The 27489-nt window shown below is 41.2% G+C and overlaps 1 long non-coding RNA gene across 1 annotated transcript; it reads right to left on the reverse strand.

Moving 5' to 3' along the window:
- Positions 1 to 9280: 9280 nt before the first annotated feature.
- On the reverse strand, positions 9281 to 20165 carry LOC144297259 (uncharacterized). The gene is made up of 3 exons (XR_013364330.1): positions 20073 to 20165; positions 9766 to 9896; positions 9281 to 9563 (listed from the first exon to the last, which is right to left on the reverse strand). It is a non-coding gene; the product is annotated as an uncharacterized LOC144297259 (long non-coding RNA).
- Positions 20166 to 27489: the final 7324 nt, after the last annotated feature.

Genomic DNA, 27489 nt, shown 5'->3' on the forward strand with positions numbered 1-27489 from the left:
ATATATATATATATATATAAAGAGCTTTGTGCCTGCAATAGTTGTACTATTGAAAAATGCAGGCATGAAGTTGATATAACAGGGTGGATTATAAGAAAAATAGGTTAAGAGAAAAGGACCTCTTTTCTCCTCCTCAGCTCAGAAAAGAGAGGCTGGCATTGGGTTTCTTTATTTCCTTTTTCTAGGGTTTTTGTTTAGTGGTGATGACTTGTAGTGTGTGTTGTAGGAAAGCCAAAGGGCTTAGGTGAAACTGAACCCCTTAGTGGCAGGTAGAGGAGGCCCACCTTCAACAAGTGAACAGGTAAAGCTGCAGGTTATAGTCCCTCTAAGACCCTCTAAGGGGATTGTAGCTGATGGCTAAAGGTTCTGGGAAGGCAAGAAGGGCTCAAAGAAGATTTGATGAAAGTGGCACAACCCAATGACAGCAGGCATTTTCTTCCAAGATGGGGAAAGAAGAGTGGTGTCACAAGGTAAGACTAGTGCCCCGCTGATTGGGGACCTGTGTTTGGCCGCCCATCTGGACCATTTCCACTAGTGTGGAATTTCACTGATTTCTCCAATATTCTGGGGGCACGGAATATACTTGATGGGTCTATATCACGAACTTCTTTCTTCCCCCCCATCACAAGTTGAATGTAGTAGGCATTCTCAATGTATTGCCCTTATGCCCTGGGACATCCTTGACTGTTTTGTGCATCCTTCCCATCCCTCCTGTGGCTTTGGTGAGCTAGGAGTTGACATTCCCCCTCCCAACCCAGAGTCTGATCTGACCCCCCACCCCATTTTTTTTTTACACCAACCAGAGGTTTAATAGAAATACAATCAGTATAGGAAAACTCAAAACTATGTAAACCGAAACCAGAATGCCAAGCGGTCAAGGCAAAGGCAGAATTTCGGATCCTTTGACTTAGGTAGTCCCCAAATAAAAACCAATAAAGATGATGAAGTGAAGAGTGATGTACTTAATAGAGATCTTCCTTAGGGAGCAGTGGGAGCTCTTCTGTCTCTGAATCATAAGACAAAGTCACACCATTTTCGATACTATTGCTCTGTCCAAAACCTAGTGGCTTAGGATAACAGTCATTTATTTTGCTCATGAGTCTGTGATTTGGGCAGGGCTCAATGGGGACAACTTGTCTCTGTTCCATATGACAGCTCTGGTGCTCTATTGGGATGGGAAGGTTCGCTTTCAAGATAACTTATTCACATGGCTGGCAAGTTGGTGGTGGCTTTCAGTTCATAGATCTCTTAATGGAGCAGTGTGCTTCCTCATAGCACAGCGTTTGGGTTCCAAAGCAAGTGCCCCAAGAGTCAGGAAGTGGAAACTGACATTTTCTTAAGACCTGAGCCTGGAAACTGGTACAGCCTCATTACTGATATATTTTATTGCTCAAACAGTCACAGAGTCCAGATTCAGGTGGAGGCATCAAAGACCCCACCTATTAGTAAGTATTAACACATTTTGCTGCCATGTTTTCAAACTTCCACATGCATCTTCCATCAAGTTGTGGTGGCTGACAACCTGAGCGTGATCTTTGTCTATCCCATTTCCTTCACCTTTTATGTTTGCTGTACTACTAAGACCTGTTGTGTTTTCTTTTTAGTTGCTTTTTTTTAAATTGTGGCAAAATATACATTATAGTCACCATTTTAATAAATTTAAAATATACAATCCATGGCATTTTCTACATTTACAATTGTTGATTGTAAGTCATCACCAATATCATTCCATTCCCCTCTGCCCCTAGCCCCTGGCAATGACTCAGCTGCTTTCTACCTCTGTGGATTTGCCTATTCTGGATATTTCATGTGACTTGAGTTATACAATATATGGCCTTTGTGTCTAGCTTTTCCCACTTAGTGTAATGTTTTCAGGGTTTATCCATGTTATAATACATGTCAGTATTTTATTTCTTTTTAAGGCAGAGTGGTAGTCCATTGTAGGGACACACCGCATTTGATTTATCGATTTACTAGTTAATGGGATTTGAGTTGTTTCCACCTTTTGGCTATTGTGAGTAGTGTTGCTATGAATATTTGTAAGTTTTTGTTTAAATATGTGATTCCAATTCCTTTGGGTGTATATACCAGAGTGGAATATCTGGGTCATATGGTAATTCTATGTTTAACTTACTGAGGAGCCGCCACACTGTTTTCCATTTTGGCTTCACCATTTCAAATCACCGCAAGCAATGTATGAGGACTCCAATTTCTCCACATCCTCGCCAACGCTTGTTAGTTTCTATAAGTGTGAAGTGGTAACTTGTGATTTTGGTTTGCATTTTCCTAATGACTAATGATGTTGAGCATATTTTCATGCATTTGTTGGTCATTTGTATATCTTTTTAAATGTCTATTCAAGTCCTTTGGCCATTTTTTAATGGGGTTGACTCTTTGTCATTGACCTGTAATTGTTTATTATGTATTCTGGAGCTAGACATTTACTGGGTATATGATTAAAAATATTTTTCTCCCAGTCTGTGGGTTGTCTTTTTTTACTCTCTTTATAGTGTTCTTTGATAAAGTCTTAAATTTTGATAAAGTCTGATTTATTTTTTCTATTTTGTTTTCTATTTCATTGCTGCTTTTGCTGTCCTATCTAAGAATCTGTTGCCAAATTTAAGATCATGAAGATTTATTAGTGTTTTCTTCAAAGAGTTTTACTTTTAGCTCTTATATTTAGGTCTTTGATCCTTTTTGAGTTAACTTTTGTTTATGATGTGAGGTAAAGGTCCAACTTCATTCTTTCACATATAGCTATCCAATTGTCTAGCTAACACCATTTGTTGAAAGAATGATTCTTTATTAATTGGTCTTGGTACCCTTGTAAAAAAATTAGTTGCCTAAAGATGTATGGCTTATATTCTGGACTCTTAATTCTGTTCCATTGATCTCTATGCCTACTACACTATTTTGACTATTCTTAGCATTGTACTACGTTTTGAAATTGAGATGCATGTGTTCTTCAAATTTCTTCTTTATTTTCAAGGTTGTATTTTTGAGTCCCTTGTGATTTCATATGAATTTTTGGATCATCCTTTCCATCTCTACAAAAAAGTTCACTGAGATTTTTAGTAGAGGTTGAGTTGAATTTTTAGATTGCTTCAGGGAGTATTGCCATGTTAAAATATTGTCTTTTAATCCACGAACATAGGATATATTTCCATTTATTTAGCTATTTAATTACTTTGAGCAATATTTTGTAGTATTTAGCATACAATTCTTATACCTCCTTGGTTAAATTTAGTCCCTAAGTATTTTATCCTTTTAGATGCTATTAAACATGGAATTGTCTTCTTATTTTCCTTTACAGATTGTTCATTGCAGGTGTATAGAAATACAGTAGATTTATGTGTGTCAATCTTGTAAACTGTAACTTATCTGAATTCATTTATTAGCTCCAATAGTTTTGCATCCTCCCCATGCATTCTGAGCTTTTTCTTCCCAAGCTCCTCAGTCCATCCATTGCTTACTCGTCTGCCATTTCCTGCCCCTGGCAGCTGTGGTTAGAACATTTACCTTTGGGTGCTTTTGACAACACCACCCAGAAGGCTGCTTTAATCATGAGAAATTGCCAAGACTAATTCCTCAAGGATCCACCAGCCGGATCAAATCACACAACCACAATTCCTGGAGAATGAGACCAACATTTCTTCCTCTTCTGACACCAGCAAGCCACAGTAGGAATGTGTGCCACCATTCCTATTGCTGCTGACAAGCTAGGGAGATAGCAGGTAGGTAAGTTAAAATGCCACAGTGCTCTTTTACAAAAATTTAGTGGCTTCATTTCTAATTTAACATTGCTCTGGTTGTTTTAAGTTTTTGATTAGTTTCCAGAGTTCTGAAAAAGTTGATTCTCAACGTTTTTGCCACCTTCAAAATTATTTTTTTGGAGTTTCTTACTTTTCCATTTTCAGGGACATCATTTTGTCTGTTGATTTTAGTTCTAAAATATCTCTAAAATTTGGCTTCTTTTTGTCCTTTCCTATTGTCATCTTTCTGGGCTAGGACATCATTTGTCACCTCATTGCAATGCCTTCCTAAGCTGACCCCTTGACTCCCACTCTTGTTTTCCTATAAGCTAGAGTGATGTTTTAAAACACAATTCTGGGATCCCTGGGTGGCTTAGCGGTTTGGCGCCTGCCTTTGGCCCAGGGCGTGATCCTGGAGACCCGGGATCGAATCCCACGTCGGGCTCCCGGTGCATGGAGCCTGCTTCTCCCTCCTCCTGTGTCTCTGCCTCTCTCTCTCTCTCATAAATAAATAAATCTTAAAAAAAAAAACACAATTCTGCTTAGGTCACTTATTTGCATAGTGTAAAGACTATGCAAATTTTTTAGAACTTTGTTTTTAGAGCAAAGTCCTAAACTTTCATCTTTTCTCCTGCTTTCTGAGCATTAGCCCCACTCCCCTCTCCAATGGGCTTTGAGTGGAATTTTCCTTGTGCATGAAATGCTTTACCTGCTTTTCATACCAGGGTCTGAAGTAGTGCCAGGCATGTTCACTTTTTAGGTTTCAGCTCAAGCATCACATCCTAGTGGAAAACTTCCTTTCTTGGCCTAGACTTGGCTCCTAGCAACTTGCATTTTTCTTTTCTAGCACTTGAACATTTATTTGTGCAATTATTTGATTAATGCCTATCTCCCTAACTAGACAGGTAAGCTCCACAAATGCTTCGTTTGTTTTGTTACTACATATTGCCAGGGTCTAGCACCATGCCTGCTGTAATGAGTTTAATGGTGGTCCTTCAAAAGATATGTACATTTTCTAATACCCATAACCTGTGGATGTGATCTTATTTGGAAAATGGGTCTTTGCAGATGTAATTAAGTTCAGATTTTGAGATGTGGAGATCATCCTGTATTATTTGGATAGGCTTAAATCCAATGACAAATGTCCTTATAATGGACATACAGGAGAAAAGACAAAAAGAGGAAGCAATAGGACTATAGAGGTAGAGATTTGAGTGATGTGACCACAAGCCAAGCAATGCCAACAGACACTAGAAGCTGGAAGAGGCAAAGAATGGATTCTATCCTAGAGCTTCTAAACAGAGCATGGCCTGCTGACACCTTGATTTTAGACCACTGGCCTCAAAATTGTAAGAGAATAAATTTCTCTTATTTTAAGCTATCCAATGTAAGCCACCTAGTCTCTTTTGTTACTGTTACTTTTTACTTTTTGAAAATTTATTTTTATTATTTTTTTATTGGAGTTCGATTTGCCAACATATAGCTAACACCCAGTGTTCATCCCGTCAAGTGCCCCCTCAGTGCCTATCACCCAGTCACCCCATCCCCCCTGCCCACCTCCCCTTCTACCACCCCTTGTTCGTTTCCCAGAGTTAGGAGTCTCTCATGTTCTGTCGCTCTCACTGATATTTCCCATTCATTTTCTCTCCCTTCCCCTTTATTCCCCTTCACTATTTTTTATATTCCCCGTATGAGTGAAACCATATAATGTTTGTCCTTCTCCAATTGACTTACTTCACTCAGAATAATACCCTCCAGTTCTATCCATGTAAGACACCTAGTCTTTACAGCTGCCACGGAAATGAATACACCTGGCATACGGCTGGTAGGCAGCAAATATTTATTGACTGAATAAACAAAAGTAGGAAGTGTTTTAATCATTGGAAGTTGTTGAGCTAAAATAAATGTTTCAGGATTCTGAGCCAAGTCTAGGCTCTGCAAGAGAAGGTGTTGGAATTATTCAGGTATTGTACTTGTCTAGTTAGGCTAGATTAATACCAGGTTAACCCCCAAGTAGCGGTTAAAGTTTGCTCTCTCCTTATGCTTCATGTCCAACATGGATCTGTGGGGGTAAGATTGAAGAGTGACACTGCTCCAGATAGCCACTTGGGGATGCAGGCTGACCATCCTGTAGCCACACCATCTAGAACATGTGGCTACTTTAGTCACCACAGAAGGAAAAGGGAGCACCAGGGGACTTCACACCAGTTCCTCTATGCTTCAGTCTGGTAGTGATTCACATTAACTCCAGTTGTAGCACTTTGGCTGTTACTGGTCACCTGAATGCGGCTAACTGGGAGGCCAAAGTGTCTATGGTAGCATGTGAGAATTGGAAGAAGAGTAGGTGTCTCTGCCCTGATGATGTTTGCCAAGAAAGTGGTATTTTATTCTTTTACTTAACACATATCTATTAAGCGGCTGTGGTATGTTAAGCATCGTACCAGGGTCTGAAGTAGTGCCAGGCATTTGTCCTCCATTGCCATGAAGTTTCAGAAACAGAAAACTGAGTCTGAACCTCAGCTCCTCCATTTCAGTAACTTTAACTCTGAGCAACTTTCCTAAATTCTCTGAACCCCAGTAAGAGTTTCTTTTGAGAAACTCCCCTCCGTCATGATTCCTCATAGTGTTTTAGGTGAGATTACACTTCACCCTCATCTCTGGGGTTTAACTGACCTCAAGCAATCCTTGTAAGATATTCCTGAGGTGAGAGTAGTTGAACAGGTGAGCAGGTGATCTAAAGGGGGAAAGAAGTTGTCCTTATGGTTGGGGAAAGATGCTCTCCCTGTGGGAATGAGCGAGGAAGCCGGTTGCCCTGTTTGCTACTGGCAGCCATCCCACAAGCCCAAGGCCAGCCAGCCCTGAGAAGAAACTACATGGTGGATGACAGAGCCTGGGTTCTTGGGACATCCCTGAGCCATAGGATCAACGTTTGCTGAAGCCTGCATTACTTCTGGAGCTTTCAGTAATGTGAGCCAATAAATTCTCCTGAAAGGTTGATTCCTTCTGTGTTCAGGTTTCTATTCACTGTAGCTGAACTACTCTAGCTGATCCATACCTTCCAATGTTGGTATGAGGACATTTGAGGTCTTCCTGGTTTCAGGTATGATAAGTGATTTTGGACTGAAATCAGGACATTTTGGGTACTACTTTGTAAGATTCTGGATCTTATTTAAGTCTTATGTTCTAGCAGTCTCCCCTGACACCACTCTGGTGGGTGAAGGGGGTTCCACTTTGTTACTGCCAGGCCTCTGCTGATAACTCCCTGGCAGAGAAGGAAGAGGAAGGAGCACCTCCTTCCGGCTGCCCATGTGGTCTCCTCTGACACACTAGGGAGGTGGTCTTGTTACCAATGAGCCATAATAACTCCTGGTTCTCCACCAAACCTCCTCTGATACTACCACAGTTCACAGACTGGGGGCACGGCTTACATAATCAGAAATTTATTTTCTCATAGGTCTGGAGGCTAGAAATCTAGGATCAAGGTGTCACTGGTTTGGTTCGTCCTGGCACCTCGCTCTTCTGCTTTACATGGCCATCTCCTCCTCCCTGTGTCCTCACATGATATTCTGTGTTGTGTATCTATGTTCTAGTCCCTCTTTTTTTTTTTTTAGATTTTATTTATTTACTTGAGAAAGAGAAAGAGCCTGTGAGCAGGGGGAGGGGCAGAGGGAGAGGGAGCATGAGAATCCCAAGCACACTCCCTGCTGAGTGTGGAGCCTGACTCAGGGCTCCATCACACAACCCTGAGGTCACAACCAGAGCCCAAACCAAGAGTAGGATGCTTAACCAACTGAGCCATCCAGGTACCCCTCTAGTCTCCTCCTCCTCTTCTTTTTTTTAAAAGATTTTATTTACTTATTCATGAGACACACACACACACACACACACACACAGAGAGAGAGAGAGAGAGAGAGGCAGAGACACAGGCAGAGGGAGAAGCAGGCTCCATGCAGGGAGCCCGACGTGGGACTTGATCCCAGGTCTCCAGGATCACACCCTGGGCTGAAGGCAGGCACTGAACTGCTGAGCCATCCAGGGATCCCTAGTCTCCTGTTCTTAAAGGACACCAGCCATAGCAGATTAGAGCCCACCCCAATGATCTTGTTTCACCTAATTGCTCTTTAAAGACTATCTCCAAATACAGGGATATTCTGAGTCACTCCAGAGAGAATGGAAGTTTTGTTCCCCATGCAGTCTTTTATGACACTACCATGGTGGGAGGGACAGTGGATGGAGCATCTTGTTACATCCTTTTGAGGATGGTGGTCTAGGTTCCTCATGTGGCCTTTGCTGGCATGGGTGGAGTGTGGCCACAAGATGGTTTTTGTTTTTGTGATGTTTGGCAGGCTGAATGGGTTATTGTCTCAAAGTTTTCTGTCTTGCTAGGACACCCCTCTCTTGGTCCTTTGGCTAGACAGAGTATATATATATATATATATATATATATATATATATATATATATATATATAAACAAGTTGGTTTTCCCCTACCAAAGGCCACAGCTCAATTGGGATAGCCCCCTCCTACAGCTGCAACTCCAGCCTTCTCTAGGCTCCAGGAACAATCCCTTCCATGTCCCTTCAGGCCTGTGGTTATGATATTTCTCCACCGTCTCTAGCTCTGGTGTGCACCACCACCCTGTGTGTTTCTCTTAATTGTACCCACACCTTTGAATGTGACCCCTTTACTAAACTCTCTCCAATTGCTCTGTTCAAATGCTCCATTAGGATCTTGTCATCAAACCAATTGTGTGAATATATTCTGGCCAAGGGATTGGCAAAGTGTCATATGGAACCTCTTGTGACCATTCCTTAAGAGTTGGCCTCTCCACTTTGTCCTGTCCTCTCCCCTCCTTCTTGGGAGGTGATGCTGCACTCCATCTTAGATGATGAGGCCAGGGGCCACTTAGGATGGCAGAGTGTCATGAGCTGGAAGGAGCCCACATCCTTGAGGGTTGTGTGGAGAAGAGGTGCTGTGCTAGTCCAGAACTGCTGTCAGTACTTACTGGCTGTGGATAGTGGGTGAATTGCTTCATCTCTTTGAAGCTTAGTCTCCTTATCTGTGAAGTGGGTTTTAAACTAGTTGCGCCACAAGCTTACTAGGAAGATAAAATGAAATGATTTATATACAAATGCCTAGCAAATGCATGCAAACAAAAGGGGTTCAATAAACACTGTGGATTTGCCTTTAATGAAAACTCCAAACCTTTATATTCCTGCAGAGAAGATATACAGCCTATGTTTACTTTCACCAAGGGAATAATAACACCTTAGATTTGCAGTTTACAAAGCACTTTGACATTCATTATCATATTTAATCCATGCAACACCTCTGTGAGGAAGGAGGCAGCTCAGCATGACTGTTCTTTTTTTTTTTTTTTTTAAAGAAGGAAGAGCCTCAGAAAAGGAATGACTTGCAGAATGATGGTTACCTAACTAGTTAACTAGCAAGTGACAGAATCAGGCCGAGAAATCTCTCCCCCCTTCCTTCACCAGAAGGATATAGAGATATGCCCAGTTGAACATCCTTATTGGAAACCTTGTTATATTTTCTATTTAAATTATTAAAAAATGGCCTGTGGTAAATATCAGGCCTCAGACAACAGATTACATGAGGGGCAAGTTTACAAATTGTTCCTTAAAGGAACTTGTTGCACAATCCATACCAGGGCAGCTGGAGAGCTTCTTGAGACGTGAAAACAATGAAGTCCATAGACGATTAAAAAGAAATCAGGGAAGTGCCCTCAGAGTTTGTTGTGCTTGGTATAAAGACATCGTGTGGCTGCAACTATTTTTCTTTCTAGTTGGGAACTCAAGATAAAGAAAGCAGAGAAACCAAGAGTGTTGTGATTTGCAGCCAGAAAGGAATCTCTAGGTCTCTTTGCTGATAGTATGAGCCAGGCGATGCCTGCTTTCAGACTGCAGAAAGAAGCTGGCACCTGAGCTAAGTGGACTGACAGGCCGACCAAAAGGCCAATACCCTAGAGTTGTGCACTGTGAGAGGGATACTCACCAGTCAGTTCTGGTTGGAGAACTCTGATTAAACCGTGAACAATTTGCAGCTAAAAATTGGAGGTGAAGTTTTGAGGGAGCACCTGGCCAATGGTCCCCAGAGTAGCCTTTTCTTACTAAAATATCCAGAAGCTGTAGAAAGAGAAGAAAACTCACTTCAGTGGAGGGGTTGGGGCTGTGATCAACCTGAAGGCTGTATTAGGGAAAGCTTCTTGCTCATTGCAAGGAGGGTGGAACTAGCTGGGGGACAGACCACTGGTCTCTGGCAGCTGAGCGCTGCCCAATGCAGCCACACCACTGGGAAGATGGACCTGCTGCTCAGGAGCATTGATCTGGTTGGAGCCTCAGCAAGGCCTGGCCATTGGCTATGTTTCGCTACTCCGCAATTTCCACTCAGTGACTCATACATACTGTCTTCATACCTCTCAGATTTCTGACTCAGTCTCTCCTACATGCCTACCTCCTTGCCTGAATTTACCCTTATTCCCACTGCCAGGACAAACCTCCTGTCTAGGTTGCAGAGGAAGAAGGAGTCACAAAATGGTAAATCTCTCAACTTCACATATCAGACCTGCAAACCCACTTTTATTCTATTCCTGTCTAGATGCCCTGTCTCATATCTAATCTGAAAAGTTCTTAATATTGATACAGGTATATTAACCCATCTTTTACAGAGTCATGTAGAGTTATAGAATCAATCTTTTCTAGCAACCCTCTTGATCTATTCTAGATATCCAGGCGGTCCTTTTTTTTTTTTTTTTTTTTCCAGGTGATCCTTTATTTTAGCTTACATTCCCTGTACTGTTCACCCAGGTACCATGTGAAATGTTAGCTGTTATGCAGACTTACCTTCTCCCCTAACTGACCAGGTGCAAAACAATTATCTTATTCAGAACTACCTGGACTAAAGAATTTGTACTTGTTTATTATGATCCTAGGGCGTGGCTACATTAATTACTACATCAGCTAAACTATAGAGAAAATTGTTGATTGTTCCAAATTTTTGAAATTCTATTGAGGACATTGATGTTGTTTGAAGGAATGCATCCTACCAATACCTCCAGGCAGGATATTATTCTTAGGAATAATATATATTTAAGGATATGTTTTTTAAGGATTTCATTTATTTATTCATGAGAGATGAGCTATCCGGGTGCCCCTCTTTAGGAATATTTTTAAGAAGACATAGTGTATTGAAGATATTAAGGAGTCATACACTTGGAATGATCTAAGTGATTGCTCCAGTCCTGGGTCAGCTACTAAGAGCCTGATTTTTGCATGGGAATATAACCAAGGAAGTACACAGAAGCATCATAGTATGTGGTAAATCTTAGTGGAGATATGTGTATTGTCTCTGGGTATTGTCATGACTGTCACATCACTGTTACATCCAAAATTTTACCTCTTTCCAAGCACAAGTACATTTTTCTTCATCGATGTACTGTCTACAGGGATCACCATCGTTAGTAAGATTGGCATAATTTTTGGCCTATTTATAAGAGTAATGACTTTGAATATTTTTGTCTATTAGGGAATTCGATCTGAAATACTAATACTGAGGAAACACCAAAAATAGTTATAAAAGAGGGGGTAAAGAAGGGAGCTGGGCCAGTTTATATGATCAGGTTGAGTCATGGTCATTACATAGAGTTGTAGCAATCCTGTCCTGGATGTTCATTAACAAATATTAGTCTAAAAGCTATTTGTTGATTAGAATATTCTTGAAAAAAACTGTCTTTAGGAGGATTGATTACATGTATGGCTATTATCTGGGGTTTGGCCGTACTGGTAAGAGAGCTGTATTACTAGAGGTAGGATGATTTTACCTTCCGTAAGGCCTAGACAAAGAAAATCAGTATCAGTAGTATTGGTGGCATGACAGGCTAAGTCAGAAGTGTGTGATGTTAAATCAGTAATGAGGAAAAGTATGATTGAAAGGGAGACTAATAAAGGAAAGTGTAGCATATAGAAAAACCCTGTTCTAGGGACACCTGGGTGGCTGAGTGGTTGAGTGTCTGCCTTTGGCTCAGGGCATGATTCTGGAGTCCTGGGATCGAGTGATGCTTCGGGTTTCCTGCATGGAGCCTGTTTCTCCCTCTGCCTGTGTCTCTGCCTTTCTCTCTCTGTGTCTCTTGTGAATAAATAAATAAAATCTTAAGAAAAATCCTGTTCTAATCACCTTGGGTAGAAACTGTCCCCTTCATATGGTCATCAGCTTGTTCTGAATCTCTTGAGTTAGAAGCCAACCTCTATGGACTGCTTCCTTCTGGAAGCCTTCTTTTGGGGAAATCTCAATTTTTTAGTAGATATAACATTCTGATTTTTATCAGACAGATGGTGTCATTTTGATTGAGTAACATATTTAAGGATAATTCCTTGTTGTTTGACGGATGTACCAGTAGTTAAGAGCACGTCATAAGGTCTTTTCTAGGGAGATTCAAGGGCAGCTTTCTCTGATGTCTTTTCTAGTACCCTAGATGACCTGTTTTAGGTCGAAGAGGGACTGATTAGGTCATTGGAGGGGGAACAGCAGCCTATGGAATGATTGGACTGAGTGTATTGAGTTAGTCCCTTATAATAATTAGCTTGTAAAAGATGGAAATCAAGTATGGGTGAAGATATTCCTAGTTGCATGGATTTTCCAGGCACCCTTTTACCAAGAGGTGGTGTTTGAGCTCTTAAAGGACAAGAACTCAGGACTATAAGACCTAAAGGTGGTTAGCTACTTTCAGTTTTAATATTTCACATGTTCTTTCTATATTCCCAGAGGATTGGGACATAAGGACAACAGAGGTTTTGAGAAAAGAGCAAAGCTTTGTATAATTTACAAGTAATTCTTCCAGTAAAATGTATTCCTCTATCCCTGAATGGGTAAGTAGGAAGGTCCCAAGTAGGTCCCATAAAACTAAAAGTATTTTGGCCAGAGTAGATTCTAGGTTTGTATCAGGGGAATACAATCCACCTACAAAATGGACATACTATTGTTATTATACATAGATAAACTATAGTAGCAATTGTATAAAATCCATTTGGAGATTGTCTGAGTATCCCTTTGGACATAGTTCTGGTCCATACCCCACCTTTACAGTATTCTCCAAATTATGTTGGTTACAGATGAGGAATGAATTGGATATTCCAGAAAAATTTCTCAGCCAGGAATTGTTTAATATTGTAGTTGCTCATTCCTGCTGTGATGAATTGTTTCATGGTATATTTTAGAAATATTCCTTTTAGGTTATCCGATGTTCCCCTTCAGCCATCCTGGCCTCACCAGATCTCCTCATGTATCTTACTCTCTAGTTATCCACAGTGTTTGTTTTCAGAGTTGGTAGTTAAATGTTGTGCATCTATTATGGAATTCTTGAATGACTATGGATATTAATTTTTTTGTAGGTGATTCTTGCATAAGCATGATATCAGAGCAGCTTGTTTAGCATGATGATCTACTAAAGCATTTCTTCTAATCTCTATAGCATCTTATTTACTTTTACAAGAACAATTTCCTCAGGTAGCATTAAGATATCAGTAATTTATGTATTTGTTGTCCATTGTTTGTATAGGAGTGTTTGAAGAGGTTAAGAAATCTCCTTGCTTCCATGTCTTTTCAAAATCATTAACTACTCCAAAAGCATGTCAGCTATCTGTGAATATATTTACCCTTTTGTTTTTAGCAATAAAAGTGAATTTAGCTACACCATTGAAAAAGCTATATTTTTGATTACCTACATTGATTTGACTTTTAATAAGGGATTGGGAATGCCTCATAGTTTTAAGGTGGCTGTTAAAGGGATTTTTCAAGGGAATCTGTGATAGCTTTCATATAACCAGCCTGCCTGGTATTGTCTCTCTCTTTTTTTTTTTTTTTGTATTGTCTCTTTTTATTTTTTATTGTGGTAAAAAATATGTAACATAAAATATACCATTTCAATCATTCTTAATTGTACTGTTAAGCAGTAAATTGTGTTAAGTGGCATTATGTTTACATCGTGCACCCATCACTACCATGCATCTCTAGAACTTTCTCATCTTCTCCACCTGAAACCTCTGTACCCATTAAACACTAACTCTCCATACCCTACTTCCCTCAGCCCTGGAAACCACCATTCTTCTTCCCGTCTCTATGGATTTGACTACTCTAGGAATGTCATATAAATGAATCATTTCTGACCTTTTGCATCTGGCTTATTTCACTTAGCATAATATCTTCAAAGTTCAACCATGTTGTAGCATGTGTTAGAATTTCTTTCCGTGAGCTGAATAATAGCTCATTGAATGTGTATACCACACTTTGTTTATCCATTCATCTGCCATTGGACACTTGGATTGCTTTCACCGTTTTTCTGTTGTAAATAATGCTGCTGTGAACATGGGTTTAGATCTTTTCCTTTTTAAGAGAAGACCAATCACCAAACAATATTAAGTTAGGATTTGGTGTGGGGATGTCTATGATATGTGTTCTGGACATGGACAATTCTTAAATAGCAGAAACATGATTATAATATTCTCCCTCAAGGGTAAGGATAATAAAGTTGCTGGGTGGAGTTGTCAGAATAGTGTATGATACTATGAGAAGGAAGAAAGTAACAATATTTTTTTATTAATAGGCTAGAAGAAAAATGTTGGCATTTTCAATTAGCCATAGGGATTGTTCTACATGTAATCCCATCAGGTTTAAAGGCAATCCAAGTGCAGGATCTGAAGTGCTTTATTTAATTTAGCTGAGGGTATACAATTGCTCTGAGGCAAGTAGAAAAATCTCTAGCTTCCAGACCAAAGGGCCAGATATAATAGGCAATGGGTCTTTGATGTGAAGAATGTTTTTGAGTTAATACCCCTAGAGCATGGCCTAACCTTTCAAGCACAAACAAAAGATAAGGCTTATGATAATTTGGGAGATTTAGTTTAGATGGCTGTCAAAGGGATATTTGAAATCACTGAAGGCCTTTTTAGTTTTTTTGTTCCATGAGAGGGTGTGTGATATTTGATTCTGTCAAATCATATAGAAGCTTGATATTCCAGAAATACTTTGTGGCCGTTCTCCATAATACCCAGTGAATGCCAGACACAATTGCATAATTTATAATCTCTCCTCAGATAATGCCTTTCCTGCAGTTAATAGGTCATGGTCTAGACAATGAATTGTTGTTGTTGCTGTTGTTTCAGAATTGGAAATTCTCTCTCTCAGCTTTGTGTCCTGTTTTTGGTAGCTCTGTGAGTAGAAGTACAGAGTTGGCTTTAGAATCTTCAAGGAACATAAGTAGTCACCTGCATATTGGATCCAAAGGGACCCACAAGGAAACAGTATATCCTTAAGATCTTTTAAGATTTGAGAAGAATAGGATGGAGCTTTGGTGAATCCCTAGGCCATAACTATCCAAGAGAATTGTTGCTTTTCTGAAGTGAAGGGAAATACATATCACATACTTCATCAAAGGGATACTAAACAATGTTGAACAAAAAAAAAAATCTATTACAGTGCAGAATTTGCCTTCAGGTGGGACTGAGGAGGGCGTGGTATTTGAGTAAGGTAGTGCTGGGAAGCAAGCCTGTTTTAACTGCTCCCAGACCTTAGACCAATCTATAGGCTCAACTGTTAGGCTTTTAAGCAGATGAACCAGGTATTACAGGGACCATTACAAAGAATAATTAATCCATTTTTTCAATTTGGCTGGTTGTAATTAGTCTAAGATCTTCTTTGCATTGAGTTTTAGTAGAGTATTGGGAAGTTTAGGTTAAAGTTTAGGAGAATCAATCTGGACTCTTATGACTCTGTTCCAAAGCATTGACTTGCCTTTGCCCAGTCTTCGACTTTTAGGGATTCTGAGACTGTGGCTGACTCTTCAGTAGTTTCTGGAGTCATACACAGTATAGGTCTTTTCATATGAATATCAGTTATAATTTGGGGCCTTCCAAAAATAATCCCTCTGTAGTACATTTTAGTTGTCAGTTCTACTTGCTAACTTGTTCCCTACCTATTAAATTTACAGAAGTCGTGTCACAGAGAAGAAAGGAATGTTCTCCTGCTAATGGCTCCAATGAAGCAGTTGTGGATGGGAACGTTGAAAGGGGCTTGTGGTTGTTGAGAATTCCCGCTATTGGAGTGGTTTCAGTGCTCTGGGGCATCTGATGTTCTGTGATATGGATATCAATATATCAATATCTATATCAATAAAAAAGATGAATTGTCCATATATATATTCATAAACCATGCTCCTTGTGGGTTTAGATGAAGGGTAGGGAATTAGTTGGGTTCTTTCTCCTAGTTGCAGCACCACTGGGCTGACTTTAGACAGTTGTTTTCTGTTTCCTAACCAACATATGGCATGAATTTTTCCAATGGCCCTTCTGCTTGCAGTATCTACAGGTGTCCTCATTCATAGACTCTTGGAATTCTCAGAGAATAGAAAAGCTTTTGCTTTTGTTTTTATTTTAGGGACCAGTTGTTTAATTGGGACAGCCAGAAGTTTGTTTTCATTCCTAGCTTGTTTATTTTCTAGGGCTTTTTGAAAATGTTAAGCCACATGTTGGAGATATTCTAAATTGGCAATTTCTCAGTCCAATTTATTTTTTCTGACTAAGTTTCCTATTTCAGATGTGAGCCTATTTACCAAAAGAGAGGGCAAATCTCCTTTTGCTTCAGCCGTTAGGTGTATCTCAGAATATTGTTGAAAAGATTTCTGAGGTCTAGTTTTAAGGTCTCCTATTGAGACATATTTATTTTATTTACAACTTTGAAGTTTCATCCAATCTTCTCTCAAGGGGAAGATTCCAATAACAGCCATATGTATTTCATTTCCTATTTTTTTATCCTCTCAAGACCAATATCTGAAATATCTGGATTGTGCACAGTTGGCTTATTTAAATCCCACCCCCACCTTGACCTTCCCACCCTGTGGCCTTTAACCATTTTTTCCCACATGAGGGCTTATAATTAAGTGAGTTAGTTGGTATGGATCCAGCAGTCCAGGATAGTAAATAACTGACAAGATCCCTAATTCTGCAGGTTACTTTTGTCTGTCTTCCTGAGGTTTTGGAGTTCTTAATTATAGTCCTGAACTTGAGTTTGACTTCTAGATCAGCATGTTATCCTAGCAATTTTGAGATGATATTGCCAAATGTGATCCTTTTCCTGAGAAAATCTGGGAAAGGATCATTCACTTGGGAGGTCAGAAGAAGGAGCAGAAGGACTTGTAGAGGTAGAGTTGGCTGTCTGTACATGAAGGTAATCTGGAGTAGAGAGAAAAAGGTGTAAGGAGAGCAGATTTCAGAAGGTTTGAACGAAAGTGAATTCTTTTTGCTGGCTTCTGCCAAAGAGTCTTTTAGAAATGCTATCTTAAAGTCAATGTTTCATGTTCAGGCCTTAGCCAATCTCTGAATATTTGTCTTTGCTAGTACTCCTGTTCAATGTTTTATTTTTATTATTATTTATTTATTTGAGAGTGAGAGAGAGAGAGAGAGGGCACAGAGGGAGAGGGAGAGGCAGACTCCCCACTGAGCAGGGAGCTAAATGAGGCCCTTGATCCCATGAGCTAAATGAGGCCCTTGATCCCATGACCCAGGGATCATGACCTAAGCCTAAGGCAGTGCTCAACCAACTGAGCCAGCCAGGCGCCCCTCAATGCGTTATTTTTAACATGCTGTAAGTGCCATATAGTAGAGTTGGGTAGAGCATGTGGTCTTGAGGCTGCCCCTCCCTTGTTCCTTCCAGTGGTCGTGGGAAAAAGGAATGAACTGAATTTCGGGTGGGAATAGTGGTGGGTGGGTGCAGGCTGGAGGGAGGGAAGTAGCAGGGAAGGGGCTCTGCCCACCCTGGTCAGGGTGCCTATGTAGGTGCTTAACCAGCTGCAGGAATATAAATAGCTTGGTGAATAAAGTACAGAAAGCCAAAGGAAATTTTAACTGAAGAATCAAATGTGCAAGAGTTTTATTGTCCTATTACCATCTGTGGACATGGCTACGGTCAATTCTATGATCTTATGGATCTCTTTAGAATTGGGGGAAAAATCAGCAAACTGGCTATTCATGGGATGGTTTTGGGTTGAGGAAGAATGCTCAGGAAAGCAGCACTTGGTTTTCTCTCTCTTTCCTATTCTGTTCTAGTAGGTTCACCTGTGACAGATTTGTCAGATGTTAGGAAATGAAGTGTGAGTCGGGGGGGGGGGGTCCTACATTTAGTTAAAAGAAGGTTTCTTAAAAGAATTAAGGATTTCACACACTAACATGGGAAAGTAACAAAGCTCAAATCTCTCTATCAACCCTAGTCATTCAGTAATTGAGTGAATGTCCCCCTCTAACTTGAGGATCTGTCCCATGGTTAGAAGGCTTTTTCTGGGAGAATACAGGGTAAGGTAATTTTCCTAGTATAAGAAATTCCTCCACCACCAAGATAACTCCTTCTTCCCCCTCCCCACCAAAGGTTTATTTATTTATTTTTAGAGAGAGAGCAAGAGAGAGGAGGGGGAGGGGCAGAGGCAGAGGGAGAGAGTCTCAAGCAGCTTCCCCACTAAGTGTGGAGTCCCACATGGGGCTCGATCCCATAACCATGAATTCATGACCTGAGCTGAAACCAAGAGTCAGATACTTAACCAGCTAAGCCATCCAGGTGCCCCCAGAAAGCGTCCATGAAACTTCCTCTTTTCCAGGAAGAAAGATCCTCACCAGTAGGAAGCATGGGTAGGGGAGGGGGTTCCCAGACAGTCCCACCCATCTATTGTTCTCCAGTAGGATAACCTGAAGAAGGCCTAGGCCCAATCAGATCAATCAAATTAGACTCTTTGGGATGGGATCTGGACATCAGTTTTCCTTTAATTTTGATTGAGAAACGGTGCTCAGATTCTTGCCATTCAGAATATGGTTCTCAGATCAGCAACATCGACATCACTTGGGCACTTGTCAGAAATGCAAGTTCTCGGACTTCGGTCTAGACCTGCTGAATCAGAAATCAGAAGCTCTACGGGTAGGTCCCAGCAACCTGTCATTTCTATAAGTTTTATTTTTTTTCTTGTGGTGAAATCGACATAGTATTTATCACTTTGACCATTTGTAAGTGCACAACTCAGTGGCATTAAACACATTCGCAACGTTGTGCATATATCACCATGATTTATACCAAAAACTATTTCATCATCCTCAGCAAGAACCCTGTACAGTCCCCTTTGTCCCCACTCTCCCCTCACAGCCCCTGGTGACCTGTATTCTATCTTCTGACTCCATAAATTTGCCTGTTCTAGGTACCTCCTATACATGGAATCACATGATATTTTTCCTCCTGTGTCTGTCTTGTTATCGAGCATCATGTTCTTGAGGCCCATCCATGTTGTATTTTAGCATATATCAAAATTTCATTCTCTTTTGTGGCTGAGTATTTAGCAGCCCTTATTTTAACAAGCACTCCAGGTGACGTTCACTCAAGTTTAAGGACTACTGACTCAGAGCAATGCTTCTCAAATTTTACTGTACACCGGGATCACTTAGGCGTCTTATTAAAATGCAGGTTCTGATTCATTAACCGACTTAACAGCTGATTCATTAGGGTGCCCCAAGATTCTGCGTATCTAACAAGCTCTGAGTGGATAGAGTTGAGATCCACTCTCTGGAGCCTTCATAGCTATACCCCATTTACCCAAAAATGACAAGGTGCGGGTCAGTCTCATTATGGCATAGGGTGAGAAGGAGGCTCTATCTATTTCTGCCTCATTGACCAGAAGACATGGACCTCAAGACCCAGTTGTTCTCTGATCTGGCCTTTCTGGGCTGGGAGATGGTCATGAGTCTTGTTGGGCACTGGATTGGGAAGTGCTGGAATCTGAGGACTTTTGGAGAGCCCTGTGTTAATTACTACACTATAATTGACAATGTGGTCAATGTTTAGTCACTGTCTTGAGATTGCGGATCTGACAGTGCTGGGAGAGAGGGTATGAGGTAAGGCTGGGTGAGCCTTGGGAGTGAGACAGGATATCAGAGTAGAGGTGGGCACCAGCATCCTTGGGAAATGGCTGGTGTAGGTCAGTGGCGTCACAGTCATATCAGGGGTCCCTGTGCCAGGCAGCAGGGGCAGCACTTCTGTCTTCTTTCTTGATTGATGAAATCTGACATGGTGTGGGGCAGGGAGGGTGTGATGGGGGGAGTGGACAGGGTTAGAGGGAAGAAGGATGGGCCTCCAGGCCCATCGTTCGCATTGAAATGCTGCCAGATTTGTATTTTCAAAGCACCAGTAATCACCTCTGAGTGAATTCAACCACAAAATATCCTCAACCAAGGACTATTCAACCTAAGGATATTCCCACAGAAGAAGAAACCACTACATACCGCTACAAGCTGTTCCAGTCTGACTCCTCAGATGGCATAAGCTGTCCCCTGTGTGTGGTCTTGAACTAGGGAACAAAGATGGTTGGGAACATTCTTTTGGAATCTTAATTGTTTTGCAAGTAGAGCTGCTGCATGGCAGAGAAAGGAGTGAACTGCATGATAAGGAAATCATGGTTCATTCATGTGATGTAATACTTTGCCACTGGAAATGTCTGAAAGGATTTTTAATGACATTGTGAACATGGTCATGATTAGAAAGTGAGAAAAAGGTTCAAAGAACATATAGATGCACACATGTATATATATTACATATAAAAAGAAAAAAGATAGGGCAAACTCAAAGTCACAATGGTCATCATTGGATGGTAGGAAGTAGTGGTTTTTAATTGTCTTATTTATCATGTTTGTATTTTCTACATTATTTGTCATGAGCATATTACACTTAGTAACAAAAGAGAATATGAAAACTATACAGTAGGAAAACAATAAAAAAATCAAAAGACACATATTTTTATTATTTTTTTAATTTTTTAATTTTAATTTTTTTAAAGACACAAATTTTTACTATTTTTAATCTCAGCAACAGAGTGTTTTAGTGCTTGCTAATATTTTAAATATTCAACTGTCACCCATTCCCCTCAGAAGCTCCCCCTAAGACTCAGAGAGAAAGCCATGATCTTTGACATTGCCTCCCTGGCCTCCTCTGATCTCCATCTCATGGCTCCTCTGACCTCTACTCCATGCCTAGTCCTTCCCTTGCTCTCCACCCTGTCCTCCCTGAGCTGCGTCAAGCCCTGGTACCCTCCTGCCCTGGAGCCTTAGCCTTGGCTGTGCCCTTGGCCTGCCATGCTTCTCTCCGAACATCCACTGAGCTGGGCACTTCACTTCCATCAGGCCCTTCCTCCAAGCTACCTTCTCAGTGAAGCCTTTCCTAGAGATGCTGCCTAGGATCACCCAACTCCTAGGACATTCTAGATCTCCCTCCCTGCTCTTGCTTTTTTTTCCATTGGCATATGTTGCTATTTAATATTCTGTATGTTTTATTTCTCTATTTCTTTATGGTCTCTCCTATCCATTTTAATGCAAGCCCCACCGGGTCAGAGGTTTTTATCTATTTTTTTTCCCCTCCTGTAACTCTGGCTTCTAGAACATGCCTGGCACTGGTTCTTGGAAATCTGTTGTTGAATAAATGAATGACCAAACAAAACAAAAACACCCTCTATTTTGACCTATAAAATCATAAAGGGTAGAAAGCATATAAATATCTCTAAACCCCTACTAACAAATTAAATCAAAACCATTCACAACAAAGGCAGTTACTGCCACTTAATGATAGTATCCTGCAGTAGCTTTTGCTATTTCAGTGGTTTATAGATGTAATTTTCAGGAAATCTGAATATACAGAGTGCTGTCAGGAATATCATATTATTTGGATAACTTGCCAGAAACCAGTCTAGAGAAAGCTATACGTATCAGCTAGTACTCACTGATTCCTGAGGGGTCGGTGTTCTTCTGAGGAGTGATATGGTTGGAGTGTGGCCATGTATCCTGAATGTACTCACTTCTTATCAGCTGCACTGCTGTTACCCCACCCCACCATCTCTCGCTTAGACCACTGCATCTTCCCTGTACTGGACACCCTGCTTTTCTGCTCTGTATCTTAGTAATACTGGAAAAGAGAAAAGGAGCCCCTGGCAGGTGAGGGCTGGCCTGGTACTCACAGCTGGCCTGCAGCGTTCTTCTGTCCAACACAAACGCATCACAGATCCCCAACAGACAGATGACAAGAATATGCGCACTGTGTAATCATGTCTGAACAGAGACAATATCAACAATGTTCAGACCACAGAACTGACCAGCCAGCCTTCCCTTCTGGCTGATACAAGTTATGGCCACTTCTTTGCCCATCATTCTTTTAAGGTTCACTCCATTCCTCCCACCTCCAAGACAAGATTTATTAAGAAATCCAGTCACAGAACACCCCTTGCTTCCTGACGACATTGCATCCAGAGCAAACCCCACTGTCTTGAGCCTTCTCCATAATCACCTAACACAAACCCCAATCCTGTCATTTCTCATACTCTTTAGCAGTGACACCCCCACAGTTCCCCTGTGTATGTTCTTTTTATTTTTATTTTTTAAAGATTTTATTTATTTGAGAGAGAGAGAGAAAGAGAACACAAACAGGGAGGACAGGCAGAGGGAGAGGGAGAAGCAGACTCCCTGATGAACAGGGAGCCAGACACGGGGCTTCGTCTCAGAACCCCAGAACCATGACCCAAGCCACAGGGAGACACCCAACCAACTGATCCCCCCAGACACCTCCTATGGTGTATGTTCTAATTCACTGCAAGGAGTCAGTCCACCCAGCTTGCTCTACCACAGGTGTGTTCTGGTGGTTGTGGGCTGGAGGACACTGACAATACCCAAATCAGGTGAAGGGGCTTTCCTATTTGCTTCCCATGACTCTCAGCATCGAAATCAAACTCTTTTCCAACACTTCTATTATTTGACTCTGCCTGCCTCTCTGACCTCATTATTTCATTCATCCCACAAGTGGTGTTGAGGATCTGTGATGATCCAGAGAGCTTTCTCGGCACAGAGACATTTCACACTGCTGCATGAAGAATGGGTTGGAGCAAGAAGCTAGAAGACGGACACTTAGGAGGATCTTTTAATCCAGAGACACAACTGGATTGGAATCAGGGAGGGAGAAAGGTGAAATGTAATGCCCAGAATTATGCTAAATGAGTTAAGTTAGAGAAAGAAAAACTGTGTGATCTCACTTATACGTGTGTTCTAAAACAGCTGAACTCAGAGAAACAGAATAGACTGGTAGTGAGCAGAAGCTGGGGGAGGGGGTGGGGAGATATTGGTCAAAGGGTACCTACTTGCAGTTATGAGGTTAACAAGTTTTGGGGATCTAATGTATAGCATGGTGATTATAGTTAATAGGTATACTATTGATTGTATATTAATACATTGATAATAAATATATATAGCTAATATATACTTAAAAGTTGCTAACAGAGTAGATCTTAAATGTTCTTACCACAAAAAAGCAATGATAATTATATGATGTGATAGAGGTGTTAGCTCACTGCTAGGATGGTAATCATATTGCAATATTTAAATGTAACAAATCAACAGTTGTTGCACACCTTAAATTTACACAATGCTATATGTCAATTATATCTTAATAAAGTTAGGGAAATTTTTTTAGAAAGGAGGAGGGGCGGGGGAGAGAGAATATATATATATATTTTAAAGATTTTATATATTTATTTGAGACAGAGAGCATGAGCAGAGGTGAGGGGGCAGAGGGCAAAGGGAGAAGCAGACTCCCTTTGGAGCATGGAGCCCGAGGTGGGGCTCCATCCCAGGACCCTAAGATCATGACCTGAGCTGAAGGGAGATGCTTAACCCACTGAGCTGTCCAGGCACCCCGAGAGAGAGAAAATCTTAAGCAGGCTCCATCCCCAACGTGGAGCCTGACATGGTGCTCGACCTCACAACACTATAATCATGATTGGAGCAGAAATTGGGAGTCACTTACCTGACTGAGCCAGCCAGCGCCCCAACACTTTGTACACTTTAAACTTTTATGTATTTCAGTAAAGCTGAAAAAAAAAACCCCAAAACATAATGCTCAGATTTCTGGTTTAGGTGATAGGGGCCAACACAGTATCATTTTCTTGGGAGAGGGAATTTAGCAGCTATGCTAACAAGAATTCTGGAAAAGGCGTTCACTCTGCTGGAAAAGGCAGAGCATCTTGTTTGTTAAAAAGGGCCCCTTCTAAATTATCTTCTGAAGGAGATCTCCCCAGATCCTAGGAGGTATTGCAGAATTTCTTGGCTGCCTTTGGCTTGTGAGGCTGTGCCTGTCACTGCAAGAAATTGTTTGAATAATGTACCTATTTCAGGTTCTAGTTTATATGTTTAAGGGAGACATATTTCAGCGGAGTCAGTAACTTATTTCTTATGGCCTTCTGGGCTTAAATAAAATGATGATTAGAGTAATTCAAGGTCCATGAAGTAGTGCAAAACAGCTGCCATCTGCCATTGCTCTCATTGGTAACTCGTTTACTTCTTATAATGGGTTTCCACATATATGAATTAAGTTAGAATGTGCTGCTCATGCTCAGAGGAACCAATAAATGACTTGCTTTTGTGTTACAACTCTCAGAAGTAAATTATTCAGTATTCATTGCTTGTAGGGTTTAAAGAGAAACTAAATTTATTTGGATTCCCCCACCCTTCACTCTAGGACATGCTTTAAGGTTCCCATCACAGAGACTTTGTGGAATTGACTAATTGTGTGTTTTGCATATTTATAAACACTTTGTTGTTTATTAATGGGCCATTTCAGAGATAAAATTAGCACTTTATTCACACCACAGCCATTTCTCAAAGGCACTCTGACTCGTGCCTGAGGAGTTGAGATCTGAGCACACACAATACAAGCACGGGCAATTGTCTTCTTAGTAAATCCCAACAAGGGGTGAGAGAGCTGCCTGTGTGCAATTATCAGGCTGGTTCTCTAGCGCTGTGTTGTCCAATGCAGGTTGGTAAAATTTAAATTAATTAAAGGTAAGTAAAAAAAAAAAAAAAATCTAGTCCTTCAGTCACACTAGCCACATCTTAAGGGCTCAAGAGCCACATAGGGCCGGGGGTCACCATTTTGGAGAATGGAGAGCATTTCCATCATCACAGAAGATTCTACTGGGCAACGTTGCTCTGGACTGTGCTTGTGCTGGGGTCTTTTTGTGCCTCTCTGGACTGACAGAATTTCGTTCTTATAAACTGACTGGCCAGCAAGGCTGAGGGGTTAAGGCATGCCTGGTCATATTTCAAATCCTGAGTATATCCTGAATTCGATGACTTCTTAACTACCTACAGCCTGGTCCCATTACTGCCAACTGTCACCTTTATTTCTAACTCCTGGCCCATCTTCCATCCGGGGCCCTATAGTCTCTTCATATTTAACAGCCAGAGCAATCCTGTTCAGAAACTCCCTGGTGGCTTTGTGTCTCGCTCAGAGTAAAAACCAGTGTCCTTCACAATGACCTGGCTGACTCTCCGCTATCCCTCAGACACCCCTGAGGTTTCCAGTGCTGCAGCCACACTGGCCCCCAGGTGTGGTTCACCCTGAGCTGGCTGTTTTCTCTGTCTGAAATACGCTCCTTCCAGATACCTGAATGAATTGTTGGTTCAGGTCTTTGCTTAAAAGCCTTCCCTGGCCACCCTGTCTAAAATTTTAAGACCCACCCCCCACTGCCACCCTGGCTGCATTTCCTTTGCCCCTTACCTGCTTTTTGACACTTGTCACTATCCAGGGACCACATATTTTACTAATTACTGTTGTTTATTTTCTGATTCTTCTAGCCTACAAGCTCTGCTAGGCAGGTTTTTGCCTGTTTTGTTGACTACTCTATCCCACTGTTTAGACCAGTGCCTGACATTCAGCAAGTATCTAACCAATATTTATTGAATGAATGAATGTACTTTGTAATCCAAACACCCACTGAGGTGAGTGGAGAGGCCTGGGTTTTAGAATGTGTGAAGCTCTGGCTTATTCTAGATGTGAGACTTTAGGCAAGTCTCTTAACGTCCTCATCTGTAAAATAAAAATTATAACACCTGCCAGGAAAGATTGTCATTAGGATTATCAAAAGCATTCCTAGCACATAATCTGAGCACAATAGTGTTATTCTGGGGCTGTGAAATATGGCCCAGGCCCTTCTTAATCTACTAGTACCTGTGTGAAAACCATGCTAGTATTTCTTTCACTGTATATTTTAGGATGCTGTGCTTTTGTTTTAATAATAAAAACATAATGTGTATATATATATATATATATATACACACACACACACACACACACATATATTTGGAAAATGTACATTTTGGAAAATCTAGATGATCTTATAACTGAGTTTGGCTGTGAGATTTCAGAGCTTATCATTACATTGGTTTTTAGATGTGAAAGCCAGCAATCAGTGTTCATATTCTATGAATGAAAATTTCACAGAACTTCAAACAGAGAAAATCAGTGAAAGAATAGGGTCATGTTGTCTAATATGTGGTGGCATAAGCCTGCTGAACTGAGGAAGAACATGCACCGTAGCAGATAGGTTTATATTCACATTTCAAGAAGGAATTTGGTTCGGCAGAATAATACAGTCCCTATGGCCTATCATGTTGAGTTAATGTTATTTTGAAGTTTATTGTTTTTATTGTTATATAAGAGCCCTATGCTTATAGAGTTTATACTCGGTTTTATGTTTGTACATATTTAGGAGCGTAGCAGGGTTCCGCTAGGAAAATAGAAACCACTCTAAATATTTGAAACAGAGGCAACTTCACGCGGGAAGTGACACACAGGGGTGGATGTGTGGAGACCCAAATGGGACGTGTGTGTACTCTGGATGTTGGCAACAGCAGGAAGCTCCCCACCTCGAGGCTGGAGGGACAGAACGTGGTAGTGGTATCTGAGCCCAGGCTGGGGCCACCAGATAAAAGCTGAGACAATGGGACACCTGGAGTTTTGCAGGAGATGATCTATTTCCAAAGAAGCTGCCCAAGGCAGATGGGGACAGGGATAAATACTATGGTTTCTCCCTTGCCCTGGTTTCCATTTCTTCAGTCCTGTTTCCCATTGGCTGAGTCCAGCAGAAGCTGGTTGACATCGGAGACTGGGAAATGCATCCTGTAGGGACCAGCCCCTCTCTCTCTCTCTACACACACACACACACACACACACACACACACACCAGCATTGCAAAGCAGAGCAGGGGAAGGGTAAAGAAATTGAGGGCAAACTCACCAAACACCAACACATCATAATTGTGTGGATGTGTGGTTGATTCCCTACCATGCATATTCTTCCCATCTACCTTGGGTGGCAGCTAGGTTGATTGGGTGGCCTTGGTACACCAGCTCGAGGGGTGGGCCCTGACTGGTTTTACTGTCTAAATCAAGAAGGGTCACCCCACTCCCCTTGCCATAGTGATCTAAGTCCTGGCCTGAGATGAACAACTCAGGACATTCCTCAGGCCTCACTGGTTTAAAGCCAGGCAACAGTGTGTGTCTCTCAGCTGTGAACAAAAAAGGGTGTAACCCCCAAGTGCTCCCAGTAGCCAATCCTGTGGCAGGACCAGGACAAGCTTGAGAGAGAGGCATCAAGCTGAGTCACACACACACACACACACACACACACACACACACACACACTGAGCCAGAGGCATACTACACAATTCTGGAAGTCATTATACCCCAGGAATCCTCATTTGTTTGAACCAGATTAGTTCCCTTTCTTGTTCAAGCCAGTTTAAAACACGTTTTCTGTTGCAATGAACACAATAATAAAAATAATTTAGGTTGGTCTTGGGAGTTCAAAATTAAAAAAAAAAAACAT

The sequence above is a fragment of the Canis aureus genome, chromosome 2, assembly GCF_053574225.1.
Source record: "Canis aureus isolate CA01 chromosome 2, VMU_Caureus_v.1.0, whole genome shotgun sequence".
Lineage (NCBI taxonomy): Eukaryota > Metazoa > Chordata > Mammalia > Carnivora > Canidae > Canis > Canis aureus.